At 41.8% G+C, this 22,805-nt stretch overlaps 1 long non-coding RNA gene across 1 annotated transcript; it reads right to left on the bottom strand.

The window, feature by feature from the left end:
• Window positions 1-891: 891 nt before the first annotated feature.
• Window positions 892-2,355, bottom strand: LOC123574366 (uncharacterized). The gene is made up of 2 exons (XR_006699218.2): window positions 2,269-2,355; window positions 892-1,702 (listed from the first exon to the last, which is right to left on the bottom strand). It is a non-coding gene; the product is annotated as an uncharacterized lncRNA (long non-coding RNA).
• Between the last annotated feature and the right edge of the window lie 20,450 nt (window positions 2,356-22,805).

Below are 22,805 nucleotides of genomic sequence, written 5' to 3'. Positions count from 1 at the left end.
GCAACAAAAAGAGGTTTCTACCTGTTCATCAGTAAGGCTTCCATGACATCGAAAGGGAAGGCACAGACTCTCAAATCATAAAGGTCAGCATGGAGCATTTAGTCATTATCTTCATTTCCATGTGCCTGATATTTATTTGCACTATATATTCCAGATTTTTCCCCCTTGAATAGCCACCTCCTAAAAGGCCCTGCTTTGCTCTGTAGTTTGGTTAAGACAGTCCCTCACTGATTTTACATATACTGCTCTTATGTTGTTTTAAGATTAGAGTGAATTTCAGCTGGCAAGGGTTTCCATGATTGATTGTAAGTTCTATCCATTCATAATATGGCTGAAGTGAAGAGAAACGTGACCAGTGGTTTGAAGTTAACATGGTACAAGGCTAATGGGACACTAATTGAGCAGTGAACGCCTAATTAGGAATCACTAAGGGCTTGAGCTGGCATGTGGGGAGTGAAGGTTCCCAGTGAATGCTGAGTTGTGGATTTTGGGAAAAGGACTAACTAAGCTTGGGCGTGTCTACACTCTTCTTGCAGCCCAATGGTCCTTGTCATTCCACATTTTCTGGGCAAGCGACAGCTTCTGGGAAAGAAATTCTGATTTGTGGGATTGAAAAGATGGTAAGAGAAAGTGCTCCCTCTCCTCCTCCACCCCCCACCAAGGGTGAAGAGAACAAGCAATTGATTTCTGAGGCAGGAGATCTCTAAACAATTGTGTACTCCCTGATAATTTGGGGAGCTGCTAACATTTATGGAAATGGGAATATATTTAAAATTCAAACGTATAATTTCTAGCTATTTCCAACCTCCCATATGTGTATCACCAAAAGTGAATTTTGAGAGCAGTAGTGGGAAAATACTGCCTGGGGATAAAGAAAAGTTACCTCAGGAGTCTGGTTTCTATATTAATTTATTTCACAATAAGAGCAAATTCCTTTCCCTAGGGGAGTATTTGACAGAGTAATTGCACTAGGGAACAGTCACTGTTTCATTTCGTTTTCTTTCTCTCTTTTAAACTTTCTTTGTAAAGCAGAGTGTCATAAATCTTCCTGAAAGAGCAGCTTAAACAAGATATGTGGGCTCTGAGATACAGGTTTTATTTGTGCATGTGTACACGTATATGATGAGTATATACACATTCATTCATTCATTGTTGGATTTCAGAATGACATTTTCAACAATTAAAAGTGCAAGTTAAAATGTGTGAGATTAGAGACACTATGAAGTGCATCTTTCCAGATTTAGAGAGGGTAAGAGAATGCAAATCATCTATATATTACTGATCAGGAACAAAAGCCATAGACCTAAACTTGACTTGCACTGCTTCTGACCCAAGTAGTAATGATTTTCTTACTTATAAAGATTGCTAAACATTTCAATTGTATCTATAATACAAATTTTAGACAACAAACTCCTATACATGTGATGGTTTTAATGGTCAATATCCAATTATTAATAAAAAAAAATGCTTAAAGGTAGAGGGATCTGAGAGGCATGCCTTTCTGAACTCTAGCCTTTGATTGAGACCTGCGCTCCAGTATCCTGTAAAACGCAGCAGCCTCCTGGTTCCAGCCTCCTTCTCACCATCCCCAGGGTCTTAGTACTGTCACAGGCTCTTATTAAGGTCTGGAAAATCTCTAATAAACTCAGCTGCACCAAGGTTTAGGGACTGAAGCTGTTGTTCCTCCCATGAGCATTTGTAGCTGCAAAGACAACACAAGTCAGAGGGACGGATTCCACTATTAGAAACATGGAGTTTCATGCGTGAGGAGGATATATTTCAGGATGGGAGGTTTTCTGGCCTATCTCAGTTATTATCATGAACAAAGCATGCAAGTAATGCTCACGCGCTGCATTCTGCAAGGAAAACGAATGCTTACAAAAATAGAAGTGTTACACAAATTTTAAAAAGTAAGAGAGGTAATCAAAGCCACCAGAAAGATAAGAAGAGAAAAATAAATTGATTCTAAAGGGTTCAAAAAGATATTAAATTATGATATTATTACTATTATTTTCATTACTACAAAGACAATATAACACCAAGAAAGTTAGGGAATTGACAAACATAGTTCTCATACTCCTTTTCCCAGTAGGAGAATTACTCTTTTTAAAAAACTTATGTTCCAACAATCTCATTTTCTAGATTAAGAAACCGTTATTTAAAAAACGAACTCATGTGCCGATGATTACATAGGTCAGACAGAACTCATCAAGACTGACAAACAGGACCTACTTTTAAGAAAGGCTTATATATTATTTTGGAAAGTACCTTGCTGATTTTCAAGTACCGTCAACTCATGCCAGCCTGTGTCCAATAAAGACTCCATGATTGAAACATTGCATTGGATTGCATTCTCTTTGTCTTGCAATAGGAATGAGAGTCCTTTACGGGCATCTCCATAGCCCTAGAACAAATTATGAAGGGAAAACTGGGACAGATGCCAGCATTCCTAACTCGAAGCCCAGCTCATCCCCTCCTGTACTTTGCTACTTTAATTGATTGAATTGTTAAGTCTAGAATGGATGCTGTTCATAGATTTCTCTGCACGATTTGTCCTTTTAGATAAGGGTGGTGCTTCTTTTCATGTGAAAATAAGTTTGGGTTGAGAACAAAAAGAAACAATTCTGTGGGGAAGTTAATATTATGGCCTTTGATAGCAGATGAGGAAACCAAGACTCAGAAGGTTGAGTGGGGAGACCGAGTCAGGTGCTGACTAAGGCCTTCATCCCTCCAAAGCCCATGATCTCAAACACTGTGCCAAGGCAGAAAATCTGTAGGAGGCATGGTATTGCTCCTCAATTCTATGTCTTGCCAGACATTGCTAGTTAAGATACTCTTTTCTCTTGAGTCCAAACAGCCTCAGAATCCTCTCAACACAGCACAGTTACTACCAACCAATGCAAACTGACTGTTGTGTGAAACCTATTGGGCCCCAGAACTGCAAACCTCCCCTGAATTAGGCTTATATGGTGGGTAGAGCCCTGAACATCTGCCTGGATCACTTCTATGAGTTTGTGAGCAAATGCCTTAAAGTTTCAGAGCAACATTCTCCGCATTATAAAGGGGAACAGTCCTGTCCCCTTTCCAAGGCTGGTGTGAGGTACACATCAAATAAGAAAACACACGTAAGAGCACCTGGTAAATATTGTGGGATCTGACCAGCAGCCCACAATGCAACGGGGCTCTGTCTTTGTTTCTAGGAGGATCGGCAGGTCGAGAAATAATAGACACACACAAGATAGTGAAAACTGGGTCCAGGGGGGTCACCACCTTCTGGTCCCGCAGTGCCAACAATGCACTGGATATGCCAGCATTTATTATTAAGTTCAGTGAGGGCAGGGGTAGGTCAGTGAGGGATTTAGGGTCATTTGATTATGAGGTGAGATGGTCACATGGGGATGAAGTAATTCTTTAACATAACATCTGTATGCAGAAGTACAATATACAGAGATAAGAATTTACAATATAGTGTGTGCATCAGTAATTTCTAACAGAGCCTTAAAACGGAAACACAGTCTTTCCATAACCTGTGATTAGCAAGATATTAATCAGCAGTAACAGATACAGCAAAAGCTGGTTACAAACAATCCACAGAAACAGGACATGAAGCTAGACAACTGGTTAGACCAGAAATTCTCAGAAGGGAGTATGCCTTAACCCTAAAGAGGCCTAGAAGAGCTGTGGCAAGATGAGGGCATGTATAGCCCTATCTTATCCATATGGACAGATGCCCCCCATGCGTCCGTTTACGGGCTCTCCACAAGGGTCGCATTCCATTCCTAGAGCTATGAACATCTGCTTTTCTGGGATAGGAAACTTGGTGATGTGAAACTTCCCTGACTGCACGTCCATTCATAGGCTCTCTGCACGGGGAAGCACATCACGCGCTGTTGGCTCATTCTGGCAGTCCAACCTGGCATTGTCTTTACACAATCCTGCATGCAATTTTGTATTTACAATAATCAGGAGTGTTTCATCTTTTATTCCGTAGCAATAGTTTCAGGCAATCTCCCTATAGGTAAACTGTTCAAATTGAAGGATAATAATAAAAATAATAAGTTTTACAGATGAGAAAAATTGGTTTTGCTTACACAATTCACTCCTTTAGGTATTTACTACTTTTGACCCTTTTAAAAATAAGATTTAATGTGCTCTCATATTAATCATCTCATTTATAGCCTAGACGCACAGAAGCAGGAATAGTTGCTAGAATTGTGGCACGAAGTTCCACTAATGATTTTGTTTTCAGTTGCTCCCTTTCTACCGAATAACGTTGTTACCGTTCCCAGACACATGAGGGTTTCTTTAATTACTGTGAAGTAGGTCCCTTTTTATTTCTCGGTAGTGTAGCTTCATCTCTCTTTCCATGCTCATAGCATGGGGAAATTGAGGAGCAGGACTATTTACAAAAACACGGGTAAGGTGAAAGACCGCCACCAAAGGAAATGCCCTATCCCAGGGCTAAAATCAATGGGGGAACTGTTACCTCTTGGGCTTGCAGAGGTACGGGAGAGGGCTGTCACTACAACCTAGAGAGGATGGCCACTCAGAACCCAGCCTTTGGCAGAGGAATAACTGCAGCAGGTGCCACCCTTTGACTCAGTAGAGCAAGAACCAGAGTTCAGAAGGCACAGGAGCTGTTGGTGGGATCCATATGCCCTGTATCTTGGGCACAGAGAGGTAGGCTAGGGAGAGATTGGGATGCACAGAGGACACCCGGAGCAGCAGGCATTCAGAGGGGCAAGCAGAGTGGTGCTTAGAGGAATTAGATTTTTTTAGGGGCTATGACAAGATGTAAAGAGTAGAGGAGAAAGAGGACCCTGTGACCCCAGTGTCTTGACCGTCCACGTGGGAAGCATGTGGCCTTATATTGTGGAGAGATCCAGACTGAGTCACTCTTCTGGAGGCAACGTGGAGACCCACCAGGAAGATCTGAAACCAACCATGCATTCACCTCCGCTCTCCAAGCTCTGTCTCTGAAGAGAGTGGGATTACCAGAAAGGTAGGATCTGCACTAAACTTCCTTAGTTTCTGATGGAAACGTCCTCCCAGGGCAGTGATAGAATCCTCTGTCCTCAATGTTTTTACCAAGGATTGAGTTCTTTGAAAAGTCACTCAAAGAATATTTCTTTGCTTAAGTTTCTTCTTGAGACAATGACGATGATTGTGTTGTTCAGAGAGCCTGCCATGAAGTTCTCGAAAATCAGCATTTGTCATGGATGATCACTAAACCATCTTCATCAAAACCACCAGGAATGTGTGTGGAAAACAATGATTTTTGGGGCCAGGCAGGACCTACTATGTCAGAATCTGCAGAGGGATCCCAGTCATCTGTTTAACATAGGCTTTCCAGGTCATTCCTGGGCACCCTAAGTTTTGAGGACCACAGCTTTAGAGTTTTGCACCAGAGAGAACAGTGTTCATTGAGGCCTAAGTGATTGTGATTACGCCATGTGATTGTGAACTCTCTGGCAGCATGGTTCAACCATCTCTCCCCTTTTACTACTTAGGTTATTCTTTTACCACCGTCTTAATCACTTACATGTATATTTAAGCCACCTCAAACATTTTCAGAAGTTGACAACGTATGTATCATTAAAGTTCGGCTGTTATAAAATAATAGTTTTGTCTCCTGCCGACTCATAGACACTTGTTTCAGACCCTGCTCTTAATATTAAAAATTTAGCTTTCGATTTAACCTTCTTACAAAGTTACTTTTAAACTTACACCTTTGATTTAAAAGCTCACATTCTGACTTATCTATTTACGTAGTACAGTTTGACTGTATGCCTGGAATCCCAGCACCCACAACCACCTGCACTTATATTTAAAAATGGGTCTTATTTCTTGAGTATCTCCCTTGGGGTCGGCAGGGGGTTCAGCTATGAGTACAGAAGGTGAGGGTCATTGGGAAGGGTTCCCAGAGATGCCGTGTGAGGCTGCCATGGCCGGCTTTATGCCAAACATATTTCCCAGGGGCTCCTGGAAAGTAAAGATGCAGTGAGGATGTTCATCTGTTTTTAGTGTCTGACATACGTGGTTTAAGTCCTGGCTTTGTCACTTACTGCTATGTAGATAACTATGAACATATTTCTTAACCTCTTGAGCTTTAGATGGTTTTAGGGATTTCATTGGAGAAAATAGCAATATACTGGATTAATTGAAAATGCTGTCGCCCCACAGCATTAGTGGTAGATTGGATTAAATGAAAATGAGGAATGAAGCCAGGATGACACTGAGGCTGTGTTTTGGAGGTCAGAAAAGGGGACTGTTCCCACAAGCACCCTCGGGGAGCTGTAACATGTTTGGGGGCTGACCGCAACCAAATTCATTAGGTAGATCCCACTTTCAGCATCCCGTGAGCTCTTTTCAGATTGGCATCCTATATCTCTGTACAGGTGCCCATTGACCTGTCTTAGTGGTTAGCAAACTATGGCCAGTGGACCAAATCTGGCCTGCATGCCCAATTTTTGCAAATAAAGTTTTATTGGAGCACAGTCACATTCATTCATTCATTCATTCATTCACCCGTTGTCCATGGCTGTGTTCATGCTACAATAGAAGAATTATGTAGTTGTGACAAAGACCAAGTGGTCCACAGAGCCTAAAATATTTACTGTCAGGTCCTCTAGAGAAAGTATTTACTGACCCTTGTTCCAGGACAAGAAAGCTTTTTTGGTCCCACCTGTCCCTTTCCCCAGGGCCCTAGGAGGAGATTGACTGATCTGATGCATGCTCCTGATGAAGTTGTTCCTGGTGTCAGTCCTTCCCGGTAGGGTTCTCTTATCAGCATTAGCCTTTAAAGCCTGGTCCTAAGAAGGAAGCGATGTGGAAACTGATGACAGAATCGGGGGCGGGGTGCGTTTGGGATTGTGGAGATTTTGTCTTCACTGAAGTCATACCACATTGACGACACACTTACGGAGAATGAACATATCTTTACTGTTGGTGGAACTAAAAATAGCTTTCACTTACAGATCTCCTTCCCGGTCATTAGGAGCAGCATCCTGATGTTAGAAGAGAGGCAGAGATTAAAGTGAAGATAATGGACAATCGGGGAGTTGTGGGGCTGCAGATTAACCTCCTTTGGGCCTATTGGGTATATCCTCACTGTCCTGAGCGTTTAACCACCTTGAGGGCGCGGGCGAGTCCTTAAGGCTAATGAAAATTCAGCAATGAAAGCTGAGTCCTGCTGCTTCTTAGGTTAAATGCTAACCAGATGTGCTGGGATGCTTTGGAGACACCTTCTACCCCATCCCCACCTTCCACCCCACTTCCACCCCACCTCTGGTGATTGTAGAGACCCACTGACAGACAGTTTTTGTGTAAAGTTGTAGGGTTGACTCCCCCGACCATCCCAGTCTCTTCAGTCTGGGCAAGGACACCATTCAGTCCTTTAACCTTCCCACCCATCCTCACCCACACAGAAGCTCCTTCCCCTTGGCCCGTTGTTCATACACTTCCACTCCTTTGGATGTCTCTTTCCTTCTGCCAGGGCCGCCATCTCCCTTCGAACCTAGATCTCATGTCTCCTTGCTGTGAATCTTTCCTTGGCTCCCCCAGACAGAATCCCTTCTCTTTCTGCGACCCCAGAATATTTTTCCTACTTTGTTGTAGCTTCACTCAGATGGCGTATTTGCATTTTTATCTCTTGATTCCCTGGAAAGTGGGCAAGGACTACATCTTTGTCATTTTTGCATCCCCAGTTCCCAGCACAGTATCTGGCATGGAAGAGAGCACCAGTAAATGCAAAGCAATAAAGCAGCAAGTTTATGAGCATGAGTTAGAATCTGTGGGACTCTGGACAAGTGGCTTAACCTCTTTAAGCCTCACTTCTTCACTGTCATGTGGGAATGATAACAGTTCCCAGCTATAGGATTGTTATGAGGGTTAAATGAACTGATTAGGTAAGGGGCATAGTACGGTGCCTACTACATAGTGAAGACTCAATGAGTGTTAGCCAATGCAATTACTAGTAATAGTCTCCACTATTTAATTATCTGATATATAAACAATAGTACTGATAACAATTTGATGACTGAATGACTTGATGTACGAACGTCTTTCATTCTCTTTTATTCCCTTGATAGGGTCATGATAAAAACAGTGGTTTGCTACCTAAATGAAAGCATTGTCCTGGGCAGTGAAAGGACCTGATTTCTTCAAAAGTTTCTCCTTTTCTGGAAGGCCTTCCCTCCACTTGGGCAAAGTTTAGAATCTCTGAACTTTCCTTTTCTTCAATCAGGTCAAGCACTCCTGTGCAGGGAGGAACCGACACCAAAGGCCAAGGAATGGGCTCCAACACCCCAACTCATTAATATCATCAGCATCCTAACAAATGGGAGGCCGGAGAGCCAGACCGAGTGGCCACTTGGTCACATGGCAGGGGTCTGCCCTGGGGCCCTGCGCACATTGAGCGGACGGGCACAAGTGCCATCTATATTTCTCTGCACAGCCCCGGCCCCCACCTCCCATGTCAGCCTGCTGAGCGGGCTTGGCCCAGGTTCTTGTGCTTCACAGAGAAGATTTATTCCTCAAGACTGACCTACATGGACGTATGTATCTGAATTCACAAAAGCTTGAGTTTGATGGCAAGCAACAAAAGGTCAGAAGAAAAACAGGCAAGGCATTTAAATCAAAATGATGAAACTGGGTAATTTCATTAGCAACAGTTGTATTTACTGGAAGTCACAGATGGTGCAGTTTAGCTCATAGCCAAGTTTTTAGGACAAAATAAGAATGAAGAAAGAAATATTTCAAGGGAGAGGTGGTTAAAAATTAAATAGGCAGCAGATGGCTCAAGATTGTCCTTCCTATAAATTTGGTGAAGGAAGGCATGCTGAATCCAAAGCCTTTCTGAATGGGTTTAGAGTTTGAAAAGGAACTTTAGGAATATATAAGGCCTTTAAAAGGAAGCAATATTAATTTTGGAGTGATATTGAGTGGAGGTGACAGTATTATATAAACCACATTTTATTTACTTATTATTTATTTATTTAGCATTTATTAAGAACCTCCTGTGTGCTAGATCCTATTTCTAATATCTGTTAATGATACCAAGGAAGGTTATAGTTTCCTGGAATGTTGGAAAGCTCTTTGCTTAGGCTAAGAGGGGGAAAATGTGGATTTGAAATACATTTAGCCATGAAGACATACTTGTTTTTCCTCTGGTACATTTGGTGAGAAATGCTTCAATAATTTCCCATCTTGTAGAGATTAAAATCTAAGCTCTGTACCATGCCTCGAGCCCATCGTGGGCTGGCACTCTCTACTTCTTTAGATGAGGAGTTCGCGAAGTACTAAGCTGGTGTGCATCAGATCGGGAGGGACCTGCATTTCAGCAAGCAACACAGTTGATGTTATTGCAAGCTAAGGATTGAGAGCTACTGTTCTAGACTCTTCTTTTACCTATCCTCATGGTGTCTTCTCTTCAACCTGCTGGGAGTTAGTTGCCACTCTCTGAACTTCTAAGTCTGTTACTCTTGTATCTTTGTAATGGTATTCCCTGACATGTTTTTACAAGTTTATCCTCATGTTCACCCTCCACATCTGAGTTTAAGAAGCATTTCTGGCCATGCGCGGTGGCTCATGCCTGTAATCCCAGCATTTTGGGAGGCTGAGACAGGTGAATTATCTGAGGTCAGGAGTTTGAGACCAGCCTGGCCAATATGGTGAAACCCCATCTTTACTAAAAATACAGAAAGTAGCCGGGCGTGGTGGCAGGCACCTGTGGTCCCAGCCACTCAGGAGGCTGAGTCAGGAGAATCATTTGAACCTGAGAGGTGGAGGTTGCAGTGGGCCAATATCGCACCACTGCAATCCAGCCTGGGTGACAGAGCGAGACTCTGTTTCAAAAAACAACACAAAGGAAAAAAAAAAAAAAAAGCATCTCCTCTGAGCCGGGTGTAGTAGCACAAACCTGTAATCCCAGCTACAGCTACTGGGGAGGCTGAGGCATGAGAATCGCTTGAACCCAGAAGGTGGAGGCTGCAGTCAGCCAAGATCATGCCACTGCACTCCAGCCTGGGCGACACAGCGAGACTCTGTCTAAGAAACAAAACAAAACAAAACAAAACAAAACAAAACAAACCCCTACATTTTAAGGGAAATTGACCTGCTCTAACAAAACTTCCACTAGTTCAGGGTGATCACCAGTAATTTAAATGTCTGCAGTAACAAAACTCATTACTCTTTAGTGGAAGCTCTACACCTTAAAATGATAGAATTTCTTCAATGGAGGAGGCTGAGAATGTATGCATTTTAAGATTTTATATTCTTTGCTCATTTATTTGCTTTTCTTAATCCATTGGAAAAAAATTTCTATTCCTAAATAATTTCAAATTAAGTCATATCAGGCCGGGTGCTGTTGCTCATGTCTGTAATCCCAGCACTTTGGGAGGCTGAGGTGGGCGGATCTCTTGATGTCAAGAGTTCAAGACCAGCCTGGGCAACATGGTAAAACCCCGTCTCTACTAAAAATACAAAAATTAGCCCGGAGTGGTGGTGCATGCCTGTAATCCTAGCTACTTGGGAGGCTGAGGCACTAGAATCACTTGTACCCAGGAGGTAAATGCTGCAATGAACTGAGATCATGCCATTGCACTCCAGCCTGGGCAGCAGAGTGAGACTCTGCCTTAAACAAACAAACAAGCAAAGAAACCAAATTAAGTAACATCACATATAAGTGCTTTTGAATGTCAGGGTTCCAAGATCCAATACCCAGTAATGTATAGTGCAAAGCCTTCTCCTTATCTTTGGGTCACTACCACATTTTCTCCACAATTTTAAGTTCTGTCTCACTTTACAGTCTCCAACACTATTCCATCTTAATTCTTGGTAATTTCATTATAAATATACACGATGCTCCCAATACATTTTTTAAGGTGAATTAAAGAATCTTTATTTTTCTTGGCCCTCTCAATTCCCTGATCTTGTCTTGCCGATGATTCTATCCTACCCTAATTCAGCTGCTCACTTTCAAGGTCAAAGCCTAGACCTTGTCATTACTAATAACTGCAGTGCCACCAGCAATCACAATTTTAAACACTCATCTCCTGACCACTCCTCTCTTTCTAGCTCACATGCTTTTCTACGCAAGCTCCAATAGCCCTTCTTCACCTATTAGCCATGGATCCACCAACATTATGTCTCTCTCGAAATTTCCAGAAACCTTCTCTTTTTTCCTTACCATTTCACTTCCTTTTCACACCTCCACCTTCCTAGTTTCTCTCCTAGATCTTCATTCTGGCTTGCTTAGCCACAGGCTGATTATATCCAACTCGTTATCTACTCCAAGCCTATGCCTGTGCAGCTGGAGAAAACATAAGACCAAACTGAGGTCTTCACCAGAGCCCTCACTGCTGTTTTCTCTTTCTTTATCGGAGACAACTGTTTCTACTCTCTCCTCATCTCCTGAAACCCTCAATTATCTTCCTTATACTTTCAGATAGACCTTGCCTCCTACATCACTAAAGAAAACAATTTCACAAAGAGGAAATCAGTGAAGAACTTCTAGAGACCCATCACCATCTCTCCCATCTTCCACCCTGTGTCTGTCCTGATAATATGGACAAAAAGCCAATAGTGCTGTTTCTCCACATGGGCCCTACCTCTTGAGAGGGGGGTCATTCCAGCTCTCTTCTTTCCCTGCTGGAGCAGCAGCTGCATCCCTCTCTGCTGGCCTTTCCCCACAGCATACAGATCTGTCTGCATTAAAACTCCGACACTACTTTTTCCTTTAACTGCTGCTACAGCTCTCCTCATGAGCCTCTCCCTCCCCAAGAGCACAGTCTCTGGTCGCTGCCTGGTGTAACTCTTGAACCCTATCATCTTTGGTGATCTCAGGATTGAATATTAGGTGATTAGCACAATGGCATATTATCTTTTTACTTTTTCTTTAAACAACATTATATTTCAGTGAAGTTACGGGTAATCATGATTTTCTTCCCTTTACTTATTTGTTCTTTCTAAATTTTCTATGATGAATATGCAATACTTTGGTTAAAATGAGAAACAATAAAATTATATAAAAAGAAACACCATATTTTATGAATACTTTACAATCAATTGCATTTTTATAGCAAAAAGTTGGCAGTGGGTTGGAGTGGAATGGGCATTGGGATTGGGGCCAGTTCTACTCCTGACTTGCTCTTGAGAAGACACTTAAATTCTCTGAATTTCAGATGCCTCAGCTGTGAAGGGGAGAAACTGCCATTTTCCCAGCTTTCCTTTCAACAATATTGTGAAGATCTTAAAAAAAAAAAAAAAAAAAGGATGTGAATATGCTTGGGGGCTACATGAATGTAAGCCCCTAACACTCCTGGCCCAGACATGTGTGAGCTACATGGGTAATATCTTTGTTTTACTAATGAGGAAATGAGCACCCTGAGATGGGACAGGTTTCAAACCACATCCAAGGAGAACAGTAATAAGATCAGCTTTTCATGCTTCTTGGCCAGGTTCTTCGCTGTGTCCCAATTTCTTCATCTAACCCACTCCCAAAATATCTAGTGAGAAGGATTCTTCTTCCCTCCACTGAAGGAGGTTGTCGGGCTGGCTGACAAGAAGGGGGTACGTGAAGGCATCTTGGCCAACCAGATTCTATGGAGATATTGGCTGAAGGTCGTTGAAAGTATTTGGGTTTTAAACATCTGTTAGAAAGAATACTCCTTAGCCATGTGAGATCCTCAAGAAGAGTGACCTAATAGTTTGGCTGTCTGCTACAGTTGCAATCTGGAATCTATGACACCAAGGTCTGCTTGGGTGTGGGAGCTCTGATTCGTGTATGCAGAACTTGAAATGTTTGTGTTAATTGTTTTTCTCCTAGCCCTTTCTTTGTTTTCTCCATTTTCTTCCTTTGACTTGGTTTAGTTTCTAGTAAGTAGGGAGGGAACATCCCACTGATACTGCAGAGCGAATAGATTTAGTGCATCCCTAGGCTTGACCCATTTTTCATATTAATCACATGCCGGGTGAAGTACTTTCTTCCCCTTCTCTTGTCCTTAGGTTCAGCCCTTGTACTCTTAGTCCAAGATCTGATAAAGAAGCCCCATATTCACTGAGTTGAGTAAACTTCAAGGCATTAAACTGACAAGCAAATTCTTTCACTGCCCAGCCCTCATGGTTTGCCTGATGGTTTGGTTCCTTCCTCCTAGAAGGATGCTTATCTCTTGCTTTCTACCAATCAGCATTCCCAGCCTTCACAAGGAAGGGAAAAGCATTTCCTGAATGTCCACTTTGTGCCAGGAATATTCATATACATTGCTTCATTTAATCATCAAGACAACCATACAAGGCACGTATTAGTCCAGGTCACTGAAACCCTTTGACCTCGCTGTATAGAGATGTAGATGAATTGAAGCTCAGAAAGCTAAGAAGCCACCACGCTGGGATTCAAAGCCAGCTCTGTCTAATTCCAGAGCAGAGCTCTTTGCAGCACCTCCAGCAGTTTTTACAAGGCTTTTCTTCTCTAAAGTTTTCCTTGACCACCCTTCCCTCTCTACGCATTAAAATGAATGCAATGATTTGCTAGCATGCTTCCTTGACCCTCATCCTTTCCTACTGAGGAGCACAAATATTTTCAGTTTTTTCCTTGAATGTGCTGGGATGCTGACCAAACCTATCCAGACAGGGACACCTGAAGCTGCTTCATGCTGAACAAGGAGTTTCCTGGGAGAGGAGAAGGTCTCTACCACCAGGCTTAGAAATGACATGTTGGTTTTCTTGATAATTGGATTGTTAGAGTTTTCAGAGAAAGAGTCTGAATCCAGAGGAGCACAATTTAAATATAAATGAATGTTTACATGGGTATTTGGAGGAACTCTGGGGTTGGAATACTGATGTGGTGGTGCTGAATAACACCCAGGGAGCTGACTTTGGAGGTGCAGGGGTGGAGACTTGCTCCTCCTCCTGTTCTTATCTTGATGGAGAGAAATGGATCTGCTCTGGCTTAAGGGCCTCGCCCAACGTGTTCGTGTCTTCTTGTCAATCAGTTGGTGAAAATACAATGGTGGAAAAATACTTACTGAACTATAAAATGAGTTGTGGAAATGGCCCCTGCCTCTCAATAGTTAAGAGTCCAACCAGACTGCCCTTAGAGAATATGTCTTACTGTCCAATGTGATTGTCTTTTCTGCCTCTGACCTCTCTGCTGCAATTTGCACTCGACTCTAGAGGGCTCTTCTTCCTCTGCTTAGACCTCAGGGAGCCCAGGACTCAAGGTTTGAATTTGTGTTCTTGGCCCTACCTTCCTATCCCTGAGATAGCTTCTCTGTCCCCCTGGATTCAGTGGTTCCTCCTTACTGTTCATTCTTCCCCAAACTTGGACTTCTGGCTCCAGCATTCTCCTGTCCAAGTGCTCAGATCCTATTCTCAAGGACAGCCTTGTGTCCTTGCAGGTACAGAGCACGTCTAATCCTGCTGTATACCGCCTAGGGCAGAGCTGGTAGTAGATGTTCAAAAACTGCTGCTTTTAAAAATTCACACACACAAAAATTCACTGTCACACAATTCACAAGATTAAAAATTCACAAAATCCACAAAATTAAAATTCACACACACATGCACACAAAATTTACTTTCAACAAACATGTAATGAACATGGATGAGCATAAAGAATGGTTTTAAGTTTAACACATTAAAACAGATAATATGTTGTCTTAGTCCGTTTGTGCTGCTACAACAGAATAGAATATACTGGATAATTTGTTTAAAAAATAGAATGTATTTTTCACAATTCTGGAGGCTGAGAAGTCCAAGGTCAGGGAGCCAGCAGGTTTGATGTCTGGAGATGGCCCCCACTCTGCTTCTAAGACGGCACCTTGTTGCTGCATCCTTCAGAAGGGATGAATGCTATGCCCTCACATGACAAAAGGAATGTAAGGACAAAAATGGCAAATGCTATAGAAAGCCTCTGTTCTTTTTTTTTGAGACAGAGTCTTCAGTGCAGTGGTATGATCCTGGCTCACTGCAACCTCCGCCTCCTGGGTTCAAGCAATTCTCTTGCCTCATCCTCCCAAGTAGCTGGGATTATAAGAGTGCACCACCACGCCCAGCTAATTTTGTATTTTTAGTAGAGACGGGGTTTCACCATGTTGGCAAGGCTGGTCTCAAACTCTTGACCTCAGGTGATCCGCCCGCCTTGGCCTCCCAAAGTGCTGAGATTGCAGGCATGAGCCACTGCCTGGCCAGAAAGCCCCTTTTATAAAGGCCTTAATCTCATTCATGAGGCAGGAACCCTCATGGCCTAATCACTTTCTAAAGGCCCCACCTCTTAATACTTCTGATGCTCCTCAACTTATAATGGGGCTGTGTCCTGATAAACCCATTGTAAGTTGAAAATATTAAGTCAAAAATACATTTAATACGTGTAACCTATCAAACATATATAGTTTAGCCTAGCCTACCTTACGTGTGCTGAGAACACTTACATTAGCCTATAGGTGGCAAAATCATCAACACAAAGCTTATTTTATGATAAAGTGTTGACTATCTCATGTGATTTATTGAATACTGTACTAAAAGGAAAAAACAGAACGGTTGTGTGGTTAAGTACAGTTTCTACTCAATGCGTATCACTTTTGCATTATGGTAAAGTTGAAACATTGTAAGCCAGGGCTTGTGTTACATTGAAATATTGCACCACCTTTGAATATTACCATGTTCTTATTCAACATGAATTTTGGAGGGGACACAAACATTCAAACTCTTGTGAAACCTATGGAATCACAAGCTCCCTTCTCCTCCCTGCCCCCTGCCAGGCTAAAGGATATATGAAGACAACAGAAGATTTGTCTTCTTAGGTGGGGAGTAAGTTATGATTAAAAATACAGTTTGTTCTCTCAATTCAATTAATTCAATTTAAAACTATTTATTGAGTCTCTACTATGTGCCAGGGAGGCTGTGAGTGAGGAGTTAAGATGTGACTATAATCTCTTTAGGGGATTCATCTAGAAGGATAGAAAAACAGGTTTAAAAGGTTTATATGGGCCGGGCGAGGTGGCTCACGCCTGTCATCCCAGCACTTTGGGAGGCCAAGGAGTGTGGATCACCTGAGATCAGGAGTTTTCAACCAGCCTGGCCAACATGGTGAAACCCCATCTCTACTAAAAATATAAAAATTAGCTGGGCGTGGTGGTGGGTGCCTGTAGTCTCAGCTACTTGGGAGGCTGAAGCCGGGGAATCGCTTGAACCCGGAAGGCAGAAGTTGCAGTGAGCTGAGATCGCACCACTGCACTCCAGCCTGGGTGACACAGTGAGACTCTGACTAGAAAATAATAATAATAATAATAATAATAATAATAAAAGGTTTATAATGCAACATGACAAGGAGTTAACTCCACATGAGGAGATGGGGGCTTCTGTGAGTCAGGGAAGACTATCAGAAATGTATAGTAGAAGAAGGAACCATCTGAGCTCTGTTGTAAAAGCTAAATAGAGATTTGCTAGGCAAGACTAAGAAAGGAGTAAGCCAGGCAGAGAAAGTTGTGTATGCAAATGCTGGGAATGGGCAAAGGCAGCTGTGTTGGAGGCCTGGGAGTGGTTGCCTACCAGAAGGACAGTATTAAAATGCAGGGAGAATGGAAAAGACATGGGGGCTGAGGGAGGACACAGACCCAGAGGGACCCCTGCAGCCCATCTTAAGATCTTGTTTTTTATCCAGCAGCCATATTGAACAAGTGGAGGGCTAACCCAGAGGGTTAGGGATGGCCCTGAGTGGTTATAAAAAGATAGACAAGCACAGGGCAGGGCTGCAGGCTGGCGGACCACTTATGAGCATGCTGAAACAGTCCAGGAGAGAGATAATGAAGGAGTAGAGAGGAGAGAAGTTTGACAGATGTATTTTTGCTGTAAAGAAAGAGGAAGAGAAAGATAGTGAGATACCAGTCCTGTATAATTCATCCTTATTCTTCCAACCCTCTGTTGCAAGGAACAGTGTTTGATGCACTATGGGCTCTTAATAACTATGGAAATGAATGAATAACTCCATTTTTTTTAAAAGTCTCACTGTGTTGCCCAGGCTGGAATGCAATGATGCGATCTCAACTCAGTGCAACCTCTGCCTCCTGGGTTCAAGTGATTCCCCTGCCTCAAGCTCCTGCCACGATATGTAGCTAATTTTTGTATTTTCTTTTTTTTTTTTTTAGTAGAGATGGGGTTTCCCCATGTTGGCCAGGTTGGTCTTGAACTCCTGACCTCAGGTGATCCACCCACCTCAGCCTCCCAAAGTGCTGGGATTACAGGTGTGAGCCACTGTTTCTGGCCAACTCCAAGTATTATATATAATTCCTACAATTTATTAAAACAAAAAAACAGAGCTGGGTCTTTACATAGCAAGACATTTGTCACCTGGAGACTAGAAGAATTAGCACCAGGCATAGTTAGATTAGCTACGATCCAAATGAATTATTGGTAGTAGAATGTGTAACCTTGAATAATGCATTTAAATTATCCCGGATCTAGGATGGAGAAGATACACTTCTCATAGCGGTGTTGTGAGGATCAAGAGAGAAAATATATGTCCAAATATTTTGCAATATATAAGGTTTATAAAAAGCTACAGTTCACTAAGGTGTTGCTCTGGATGGTGCGTTGAGTTCTGACCAACAGGACTAATCTTGAGAGGTCAACCAGATGGGCAACAAAGCTTTCTCTGTGTAGAACTGGCAGGTCCCTATGGGGAGCCTAGAGCTATAGAAGCTGCAGTTCCTGAAATGTCACCCTCCCTGCTCTCGACTCTGGTGCTTCCTTTCCTGTGTTTGCTTTTCTTTCTGCACTTGCCTTTGGCTGCCCCTGCCCTGTGGTCACTTCATGGGCAGCACCCAGGATGATGTCACCCTTCTTCTGTTCCAACAATAACCACCCCCACCTGCTACCACCTAAGATAAGCAGGTGTGGCTCTGGGCCCCTCAGCAGCAGGCCACTGGAGAGGCGAGACTAGCAGTGTGTGGCCTGGGATACAAGGAGATAAAAGGCAGCCATGGTAAGTGTTCTCTCCCATAAAAGCATGCTGAGGTGGAAAGGCCTATATGAGTCAATGTGTGTGTGTGTATGTGCGTGTGTGTGTGTGTGTGTGTGTGTGTGTGTGTTGGGGGCGGGGGGTGGAAATGCCTATATGAGTCAGTGTGTGTGTGTGTGTGTGTGTGTGTGTGTGTGTGTGTGTTGGGGGCGGGGGTACAATAGTAAAAAACTGTGCTATCACAGCAGAGCAAATACAACCAGCTAAGGTTTAGATGGTACTTGGATTTACAAAGTGCTTCTACTTCTGTTCCACCACAGGTGGTCCTTACAATATCTGGGTAAGGAGGAGCTATTATTCCTATATTCCTATTTATCTAAAGGAGAAACTGAGGCTTACAAGAGCTCAGCCAAGCTCCTCTAACCAGTGGCTGGGAGAGTGAAAGCCCAGATCAAGCTTTCAGACTCCATTCTTTCACTGTCTTTGGTGGAGGGAGAAGAGGAGGTACCAGTGTGCCTAGGAAGCTGCATTCTATGAAGGAACCATTTGAAAAGTTAACATTTTCAGTTAATACAATAAGTAAATGCTTATTGTAAAATTTTAGAAGCACAGAAAAGTCTAAAGAAAAAGTACAAATCATTCAGAATCTCACCATTCAGACAAATACTGTGAATTTACCATACTTCCTTCCATTCTTTCTTCTGTGCTTATGTTCTGTACAGCTGAGATTGCATTTTATGTGTAATTATGTATCCTACTTTTCTGCTTAACATTATATCATAAACATTCTTCTCTATGATAAAAGAAAAATTTCAGCTGAATTAAATTTAAAAGAGTTTCATTGAGTAATGAACGATTCATGAATCGGGCAGCCCCCAGAATCACACCAGATTCACAGAGACTCCAGGGGTGCCTCGTGGTCAGAACAAATTTATACACAAAATAAGGTGACATAAAGAAATTAGAAATGAGGTACAGAAAGAGTGAGATTGGTTACAGCTCAGTGTTTGCCTTATTTGAACAGTTTGAACATTCAGTAGTCTTTGAGTGGTTGAAGTATGGCCGTTGGGACTGGCCAACACTCAGACATTGTTACAGGTGCATACTATTAAGTTAGGTTTTCAATTTTGTCAGACTATTAAGCTAAGTTACTCTTCATCCACAAGGGCTCAAATATAGAAGTACAGAGTCCTTCTTAGGCCATATTTAGTTTGCTTTAACATCTGTTATTAAAAGCTCTTGATCGGGTGCGGGTGGTTCACTCCTGTAATCCCAACACTTTGGGAGGCCAAGGCAGGTGGATCACTTGAGGCCAGGAGTTCCAGACCAGCCTCAGCAACATGGAGAAACACTGTCTCTACTAAAAATATGAAAATTAGCAGAGTATGGTAATGTGTGCCTGTAATTCCAACTACTCCGGAGGCTGAGGCATGAAAATCATTTGAACCCAAGAGGTAGAGGTTTCATTGAGCTGAGATTGAGCCACTGAGTTCCAGTCTGAGTGACAGAGCAAGACCCTATCTCAAAACAAACAAACAAACAAAAAACCCTCTTATTTATAACTATAATTTTTATTGATTGTACAATATTCCTTTATGTGAGCATACTGAAATTAATGTAAGTGTTCTCTATTTATTGATCAGTTAGTTTAGGGAGGAATTTCCTATTAATTTATTCTTCAGTTTCCACAGACACCAAAGCAGCATCCCAGTTGACTCCTTACTTCAAAAATTCGACTTATTCCATAGATTCTCAGTCTTTTAGGTTGAAACAACTTATCTCTAAATAATCTAACCATTTATTGATTTAAGACAAAACAAGCACATCATCAGTGAAAACAGAGAGGCTGAGGTGGGCAGGGAGGAAGTGACACATAAGAAGTCGCTACCTTTGAAGAGCTTGCAATATTATGATGCTTAGACGACTAAAGACTATGAAACAAGCAAGTTAAGGCAGATGCTCATTGCTAGGCTGTGATCCTTACTGCCAGAAAGCTCATGGAATGGGTTTATGGGGGCAGAGCCATAGTGATGAAAATAGACAGCTCTCTTACCTGTCTTACACTTCCTTTCATAAGCAGATCTCTCTCACAGGTTTGTCTGCAGGAGTGAGTCATGATCAGTGACCCACTTGATGGACGGGACCTGGAAACTTCGTGTTTATATGCTGCATAGCCTGAGTATGGCTCTCGACTACAACATCTAACCCTTCTAGAGTGTTTTTTGTATCCCAAGCACTCTGCGAAATACTGCATGAGGTTCTTCTTGTCTCCCTTAGACAGGGAGGCAATGTAGCATAATGGTCAAAGACCCAAAACCAAAGCTGCTTTCTGACTGTGTGACTTTAAACAGAATATTTTCATTTCTCCATCTGTTGAAAGGAGAGACAAAAATGTCTACTTCATTGCATTGCTGAGAGGGCTAGATAAAACAGGTGGAGCATTTAGCTTGGTAACTGACACAGAGTAAGCATGCACCAAAGGTGAGCTCTTATTACTTAAGCTTCCCAAAACATTTCCCAGGAGGTCCCATATTTATTTCCATTTCATGGAGGCTGAAATTGAGGCACATAGAAGTGAGGCGCCTTGGCCACAGACACAGACAGAGTAGGACTCTAGAAACTGCACTCTGAATTCTATGCTGTACTGTCCAGAAGGAATTTTCCACCAAGGCACAGGGCCCTCCAAGGAGAAGCAGGGCACACTAACTTTTGTATGTGGTCAGGTCTCGGAAGATGAATGCAGAGCCTGAAAAGGAAAGAGAAGACTAGAGATGTTTGTTTGCCGGGGTCCCAGGCAATAATAGAAGAATTCTCATGGCTGCCAGAAGCCAGGGCAGCCAGCTGTAGTCTTTTGGTCTTTAGAAAGGGAGAAGGATGGGAAACTTAAAATATTTTGGCTGCGTCAAAGTGCCCTATGGGATGCTGGCTGATTTACCGATGATGCAATATGTGCAAATGATTCAAATTTGCTGAAAGAAAATGCTGTTCCTGCACTGGTATCCTGGGGAAGGCCCTGACTAGGGGCACTGGACTGGGCAGAAAGAGTCAGAGAAAACTTGGTTTTGTTTGAATCTTTCACTTTTTTCTCCAGCCAAGTTGAAGCTTATTGTACCCCTCCCTGATTTCATTCTCCTCCTTTCCTCTCCACTAAAGTGTATTTGGTGCGGTGTGGTGTGTGTGTATGTGTGTGTGTGTGCGTGCATGTATAGAACATGTAGCAACCTATTGTTTTACACAAATATACCAACTTTAGTGTTCTTAACTTATTTTTGTCATTTTTGTGTTTTTGCCGTCTACGTTGATACGCATGGCTCTAGTTCATTTAACTTTTTAAAAAAATTTTTTACTTCCATAGGTTTTTGGGAAATAGGTGGTATTTGCTTACATGAGTAAGTTCTTTAGTGGTGATTTGTGAGAGTTTGGTGCACCTGTCACCCAAGCAGTATAAAGACTACAACCCAAGTTGTAGTCTTTTATTCCTCACCCCCTTCCCACCCTTCCCCTCTGAGTCCTCAGAGTCTACTGTGTCATTCTTATGCCTTTGCATCCTCATGGCTTAGCTCCTACTTATGAGTGAGAACATACTGTGTTTGATTTTCCATTCCTGAGTTACTTCACTTGGAATAATAGTCTCCAATTCCATCTGTGTTGCTGTAAATGCCATTAATTTGTTCCTTTTTATGACTGAGTAGTAGTTCATTCATTTTAACTGCTGCGTAGTAGTCCATAATGAGAACATTCTATAATGTATCCATTTCCTTACTAATGGAAATTTCCATTTTGTAAATATTGGCTATTTCGACTAATATTGCAGTGAACATTTTTGTGCTATTCTTCTTGTAAGGACATGTGAGAATTTCTGGTTTTGGTATCAAAGTTATCCTATCTTTTATAACAAAGTTACCATATAAAATGAACAGGATAATTTTTCACTTTTCCCCAATTTCTTGAAACTGTTTGGTTAATATAGGATGAGATTCTCTGGGTTTTCTTTTCTTTTTAGGGTTTGATAAAATAACTTGTAAAGCCATTTGGATTTGGTTTGGTTTTCTTTTTCAGGAGGATGAGAATGTGATGAGATTGGAAGATATCTGACTAGGAATGAAATTGTTGAACTAAAAGATAGTCACATTTTTAATTACCAAATTCCTCTTCAAAGTGATTGTATCAATTTATGCTCCTACCAGCACTGTATGAGAGCAAATGTTTCCTCATAATCTCTTCCACATTTGGTATTATTTAGCTTACCTGATGATACCTTATAGTTTAAACTTTGCATTTGACCAATTGTTAGGGACATTATGTTTCCTCTGTGCATTGCTCATTCATATATTTTGACTAATTTTTCTAATGGTATGTTTGTCTTTTTTCTTAATGATTATAGGAATTGTATCCTGCATTCAAATCCATATCACTAGCAAACTATCTTCTTCCAGTTTGTTACTTGTGTGTTTTGCTGTGTATTGTAATTTAGAAATTTTAATCTCTATGTAGTCAAGTTTATCAATTTGTTTCTTTATGATTTTTGCTTTTTTGAGGGCTTAAGATATTAGTCTTTACTCTAAATTCCTAAACATATTCTTTTACATTATATTATGATAATTATAAAAGTTTGGGATTTTTTTACTTATAGACATTTAATTTTTCTGGAGTTTATTTTTGTGTACAGTATGAGCTGGGTATTCAATTTTATCTCTTTCTTTTTTTTATTTTTTATTTTTTATTTTTTTTTTTTATTATACTTTAAGTTCTAGGGTACATGTGCATAATGTGCAGGTTTGTTACATATGTATACTTGTGCCATGTTGCTGTGCTGCACCCATCAACTCGTCATTTACATCAGGTATAA

Source organism: Macaca fascicularis, chromosome 7 (assembly GCF_037993035.2).
Source record: "Macaca fascicularis isolate 582-1 chromosome 7, T2T-MFA8v1.1".
Taxonomy (NCBI): domain Eukaryota; kingdom Metazoa; phylum Chordata; class Mammalia; order Primates; family Cercopithecidae; genus Macaca; species Macaca fascicularis.
This window is presented reverse-complemented; position numbering and strand designations above follow the sequence as displayed.